The following is a 7,241-nucleotide window of genomic DNA, read 5'->3' as shown; positions in this document are numbered from 1 at the left end:
AAAGAAAATATAAGCAGTATGTTGATAATAAGAAAAATTGGTTATGAATAGCATACTATAGTCATTAAAGTTATCAGGTTGTATAAGGATAAAATTTTCTTATAGGGTATAAATACATAGAGATAACAAAATATTTTGATCCACTAAAACCTGATTTCATTTTCCCTGATAGTAAAGTGTATGAAAGCATTGCCTCAAATCTAGAATATTCAATGCTTCCTGTAGTGTATGTACTCACAAAAAAATTTATATTATATTAATAGCTACATTACTAATATCTTAGTTATCTAGCCCTGTCATGACAAATAACTGAAGTCTATCATTTGGTGTGTTTGGTGTTTTGTTTTGTTTTTTCTCTCCGTACTTGAGGTTAAAATTCCAAATCAGTGTGGTGATTTGGATATTGTTTTTTGAGTTTTGGGGTTTTTTTTTTTCACCAATGGTAAAGCTCTTTTACTTTTCTTCATATCTAAAAACACTTCAATGTCCTGACCACCAGCAGCAAGGTTTCTTTTTCCCTTTTACCCAGAAAAACAAAAACAAAAAAAATCAAAACCCCCAAACAGGAAAACAAACAATCTCCGAAATCCACATATTAAAAACAGCAGGCTTTTTATAACAATAATTGAAGTAATAAAAACATACAAAACTTTGTTTTTGAATATATATACACAGTACAAGGCTGAAGTACATTTTGACATTTCTTTCAAAATTCTTACCTTTGTATGAAAATATTACCCAGGCAGCAACCACCTGGTGGGCACGGCTGGATTTGGATATTGTTAAATGAACTCCTTTATCAAGAATTCTTTATCATTAAGCCAGGAAGCTCTGATGGCCTAAGGGTAAGAAACTATATTGCAGTTCCACAGGTGAGCAAGTGCACCAGTTACTCTGAAAAGGATGGGCAATATCTTCTTAGGAATTTACTGCTTCTGAAAACTGGAGTGTCTGCAATGGGTCAGGACTAACTTCAAGGCACACATCAAGAGCTGAGAGTTCTTTGTTCTCTTTGGTTCTAGATTATCTACATTAGGCATTTGTATACACCCTTATGTATACGCCTTTCTGAAAACTCACATAGGATTAGGCTTAAGATATACCTTACACTTTGGCTTCATTCACACAATTAGAAACCCATTATTTTTAAAGGAGATCAAGTACAAAGGAAAGAGGGTAAAACAAAGTTGCTCCCTGGAGGTAAGAATTTTTAAGTTCCTTCTTACATGCTTTGGACATGTTGCTGGGAAAGACCAGCCTTGGAGAATGACATTATGCTTGGAAGGGTGGAAGGACATCTCAGGAGAGGAAGACCCTGAAGAAGATTGATTGACACAGTAACTGGTGTAATAGGAGTAGGTGTGTAAAAGTGAGATTGGCTTAGGATAAGTCAGGGTTCAGAGCTATTTTGGATAGAGTCACTATAAGTTGCAGGTGCCTTGACAGCATATAACAACAACAAATTTAATTAATAACTTGAGGACAAAACTAATTTAGGAAAAAGTGAGATTTTTCTTGATTTAATAATTCTTTTCATACTTCTATTACAGAAGTGTTAAGCTAATTAAGAAACGTTGGGTATATCAAACAACCTAATTATGACTAGCTTTCCTCCTTCAATAAGATGAAAGAACAAACTTTGTTGTTAGCCAGAGCTTTGTGAAAAGCCCTTGAGATTATTTAGGTGTTAAAGATATCTTAAAAACTTATTGTTTTAAATCCAGGTTATAATTTATGTTGTGGTTTCTACGTGCCATCAAGTTGCTTGTGACTCATAGCAACCCTATGTAAAAGAGCCCTAAACCCTGCTCTATCCTGTGCTAACCTCACTGTCTCTGACACACCTACTCCCACTATCCCAATCACTGAATAGATCTATCTCATGGAGGGTCTTCCTCTCCTGCACTGTCCCTACACTCTGCCAAACATGATATCCCTTTCCAAGGACTGGTCCCTCCTTGTAACATGCTCAAAGTATGCCAGATGAAGCTTCAGAATCCTTGACTCCAAGGAGCAGCTCAGCTTCATCCTCTCCAGGACAACCTATTTGTCCTCCTAGCAGTTCATGGTATATTCAACTCTTCTTGAGCACCACAGCTCAAAGGCATCAATTCTCTTTTTATTATTGCTATGTCAAGAAGACAAAAATTCTCACCACTGGATCAATCAGTAGCATCAGGATGGATGGCAAAGAGATTGAGATTGTTCACAGCTTCAGTTTGCTCGGCTCCACGGTCAACACTCTTGGCACCAGTATCCAGGAAATAAAAAAATGTATTGCGATGGGAAAGTCTGCGGTTAGGGACCTCTCTAAAGTACTCAAGAGCAACAGTGTCTCTCTGGAGACTAAGGTGTGCCTGATACAGGCCATGGTTTTTGCAATCACTTGTTATGCATCAGAGAGCTGGACAATGACTAGGGAGGACAGAAGGAGAATTGATACCTTTGAGCTGTGGTGCTGGAGAAGAGTATTGAATGTACCATGGACTGCCAAGAAAACAAACAGATTCATCGTAGAGAGGGTTAAACCAGGCTGCTCCTTGGAGGCAAGGATTCTGGGGCTTCGTCTGACATACTTTGGACATGTTGTAAGGAGAGACAGATCTTTAGAGAGGGACATCATGCTGGGTAGAGTAGAGGGCCAGTGCAGGAGGGGAAGACCCTCTATGAGGTGGATTGATTCAGTGACTGGGGTACTCGGGATGGGTGTGTCAGAGGCAATGAGATTGGCACAGGTTAGAGCACGGTTTTGGGCTGTTGTACATAGGGTCGCTATGAGTCGCAAACGACTAGACGGCACATAATAACAACAACTCACTGTCCAGCTCTCCAATCCAGAGCACACAATTGTGAAGACTATAGCTCAAATCAGGTGCATCTTAGTCTCCAATCTGATCTGTTGCTTTTCAGTACTCTAGAGAGATCTCTGACAGCTGACTTTTCCAATGTATCTCTTGATTTACTGGCTTCTGGTACCAAGATTGTTGATTGTGGAACCAAGCAAACTAAAGCTGTGAACAATCTCAATCTCTTCAAAATCCATAATAATGCTGACAATTGAACCAGAGGTGAGAATCTTTTTTTTTTCCTTGATGTTGAGATTCAATTCATATTGAAGGCTGCAGTCCTTGACCTTCTGCAGCAAGCACTTCAGGTCCTCCTCAATTTCAGCAAGCAGGCTTGTATCATCCGCATATCGCAGATTGTTGATGATCTTCCTCCAATCCTGATGCCACATTCCTCCTCATGCAGCTTAGCATCCCAGATGTTCTCTTCTGCATACAGATTGAAAAGGTATGGAGATAGAATATATTCCCGGCGGACACCCTTCCTGGTTGTAGAACATGCAGTGTCTCCCTGCTCTATTCTGACAACTGGCTCTTGGTTCAAGTATAGGTTTCACATAAGCATAATCAAATGTTCTAGGATTTCTATTCTTCTCAGAGTCAACCACAGTTTGTTGTGATCCACACAGTCAAAAGCCTTTGCATAAAGCATTATTGGAAGAGATTAGGTAGTTGATTAAAAGAGGAAGATAAGTGACTGAGAAAAAGGAAAGGCTGTTGTTTGGCTGTCTGTGAATAAGAGTTTTAAAAAATATATCTTTAAATAGATACTGAAAAAAAAAACTCAATTGTAAGAAATATTGTTGAAAATGACCCAAAAACAACAATCAAGGGTATTTTAAATTCAGAAGAACTCACAAAGAATTACTTTGATGAAATACAGAATCTCTGTTGTCTGAAAAATTGCATAGAAATTTCAGAATCATTTTTTTAATTATTTCTTGTTAAGATTGCACGAGCAATTTGTCTTAGTAGAGAAAAATAAAATACCAAATCCTGATATTGTATTAATTTGGCATTAAAAGTTTAGAAATATATTTTTACCATCCTTTTGAACAATCTTATCAAAACTGTGCCAACACATTATATTGAATGTTTTTCCTTCAGACTTATTATTTTCAAGTATTCTAATCCAAAGGGAAAAAAAATATGTCTTTTCAAACCTTCTACAACTTGGCTGACCCACTCAAGTGTTGTCCTTCACTATATTTTTTACTATTCTGAAATAACAGAAACTGATTTTTTATAAAAGTATTCCTTTTTCCCTCAAGAAAAGACGATTCCTTTAGTTTATGTACACATTTACATTTACTTGTTATTACTTTTCTCTGTTGATTATCATCCCTCTATATTAATTGTAACTCCAAGCCAAAAACTAACCAAATTTGTACTTACAATACAAATTGAGGGTAAACGACTGGTGCAAATGTTAATAGTTAGCAAACACTAACCAGAGAGCTGGAGATTTCTGTCTAATCTGGGAATGCTTGAGAGAGAGACATATGGGAAAAATCAGCCATTGTGAATCCTAAGGAACACAGTTCTATTCTGACACACATGATCTTGTCACAAATCAGAATCAATTCAGTTGTAACTGATGTTGAATAACTGGCAGCTGGTTTTTGGTTGGTTGTTGTTTGTAAGCAAGAGAGTGGTCAGAAGAGTGATGTTTGGGAGCCCACATAATACAGCATACAAAAATCACAAGAGTTTTTAAGGACTCTTTTAAGTGGCACAAATAAACTTGTCCCAAAGGTATAAACACTTTGGTGTTGTTAAGTACCATTGAGTCAAACATAACTCATAGCGACTCATGAACCCTGTTCTGTACTATTGTCATTTCTCTACGTTCACAGTTTCCAGAGTCATGTTGTTTAGGAAGTGGATACCACTTCTCTTTCCAAGCTTGTCTTAATCTGGGAGCTCCACCAAACACTGTCCACCATATTTAACCATTATAGCATTTGACTCACCAGTGGCATAGTGTTCAGCATCATAGCAACCCCAACTTACCTCAGTACAGAAAATTGGCAGACCATTGCTGTGTACTTAGAAGAATGTTAGTCTCAATCACAATTAACACAAGCCGCAAGGGCCCAACTGACTTTTAAATACTAAAGTCCTCCACCAGGTCCTAATTATCTCTAAACAAGAGTCTTCCAGCCCATAGCTCATTGTTAGCTTAATCCAGAAAATCCAATCAGCTCTCACACAATTGTGAACAAAATAAAAAAATAACCAAACATCCCACACTAGACCCTCAACCAACACAAAGCGTCCCACCTTCCAGAATCCAACTACTTCACACATTCCCATCCAAACTTAAGACTTAGAGTGCAACTGACTTTTAAATAGGAAGATCCTACACCAGGTCCTATTGACGCTAAACAAGTGGATTCCTACACACAGCTTTATAGCATTTTAAAATAAAAATTATGCTTGATGAACAAATTTCCTTGTTCTATGAGTGACATAAAGTTAAGCACAGGGTTTTTACTAAAAAGATATAAAGTTCCAAGGAGTTGGAGACAAGAAACATAGAACAAGTAAAAGAGAAGATAGAATTGTACCACTGACATGTTAGAACAAAAAGCAGAATAAAAAAAGAAGGAAGAAAAAAAAAAGAAAACCTAAGAATAATGTAGGACACTCTTAAGAGAAATAACATGTGTAATCCGATCCCAGAACAGGAAGAAACAAGAAAAGGCACCAAAAAAATTATGGAAAATTACTAGAAGAAAACTTCCCAGGTATAATGAAGAATAAGAGAATATATATTCAAGGAACTGAGTAAACACCATATAGAATAGACCCCAAGAGAAAAACATAAAGGCATATCATAGTCAAACTTTCCAGAACCAAAGATAAGGAGAGAATTCTGAAAGCAGCAAAGGAGAAACAAAGAGTAATCTAAAAGGGAGAGCTAATAAGATTAAGTACCAATTTCTCAGTACAAATTATGTGAGCAATTAAGACAGTTGGATGGCATATATCAAACACTCAAAGAACCCAACTGTCAACCAAAAATATTGTACCCAGAAAAATTGTCCATCAAATATGAAGGAGAGATCAAGATATTCCCAGAAAAACAGAACCTGAGGGAGTCTGTAAAAACAAGACCAGCATTGCTGGAAACATTGAGTGATGTCCTTTTTTCAGAGGTGCCAGAGAAAGCAGGAGGGGCAAAAGAAACAAGCAATAACACCAAAAAGAACTCAACAAAATGATAGCAACAAAACTTTGCCTCTCAAAAATAACACTGAATGTGAATGATTTAAATGCACTACTGAAGAGAAAAAGAGCAACAGATTGGATAAAAAACCAAAATCTATTAATATGCTATCTACAAAAGACACACCTGAAAAGTGAAGATAAAGATTAAAATTAAAAGGGTGGGAAAAATATAACAAGCAAATGGCAACCAGAAAAAAAGCAGGAGTTATGATATTAACACATGATAAAATAAATTTCAACACAAAAACCATCACAAAGGACAAGGAAGGTGATTATATAGTGATTAAAGGGTCAATAGAACAAAAGGACATAACAATTATAAATCTCTATGCACCAAATAATAGAACTGCAACATACATCAACAAAACCGAAAAAGAAATAGACAACACTGTTATAATAGTTGGAGATTTCAATACACCACTCTCAAGAAAAGACAGAACTACCAGAAAGAAACTAAACAAAGAAGCTGAAAAAGTAAACCACACAATAAACCAACTCATCCTCATAGATATTTATAGACTAATGCACCCAAATAAAGTACAATATACCTTTTTCTCCAATATGCATGGAATGTTCTTGAGAATAGATCACATTTTAGGTCACAAGGCAAGTATCAATAAATTTAAAAATATAGAAAATAAACAAAGCATCTTCTTACACCACAACACTACACAATTAGAAATTAATAACAAGAAGATAAAGGAGAAAAAAATCATACATTTGGAAGATCACAACACCTTGCTTGAACATGAGTGGGTACTAGAAGGAATAAAAAAAAAAAAAGAATTTAAAAAGTTTCTTGAAACAAATGACAATGAAATGCAACTTACCAAAACCTCTCAGAAATAGCCAAAGCAGTAATCATAGGTCAATTTACAGCAATATGTAAACACATCAAGAGGCAGGAAAAAATGACCACTGACTCTCTAACATAACATCTTTAACAAACTGAAAAAGAACAGGAAGAAAACCTAACACCCTGTAAAAACCCTGAAATTATAAAAATAAGGGCAGAAATAAATGAAATAGAAAAAAAATAACTGAAACCATCATCAAAATCAGTACACGGGAAAAGATGAAAGCAAAAATGGAGGTAAGGATGGACTTTAAGATGGTCAGAAATCTTAGGACAAGGAGAAAAGCTGGCACTGCACCATTTAA

The sequence above is a fragment of the Elephantulus edwardii genome, unplaced genomic scaffold, assembly GCF_000299155.1.
Source record: "Elephantulus edwardii isolate Elephantulus edwardi_28Jun2011 unplaced genomic scaffold, EleEdw1.0 scaffold00053, whole genome shotgun sequence".
Taxonomy (NCBI): domain Eukaryota; kingdom Metazoa; phylum Chordata; class Mammalia; order Macroscelidea; family Macroscelididae; genus Elephantulus; species Elephantulus edwardii.
This window is presented reverse-complemented; position numbering follows the sequence as displayed.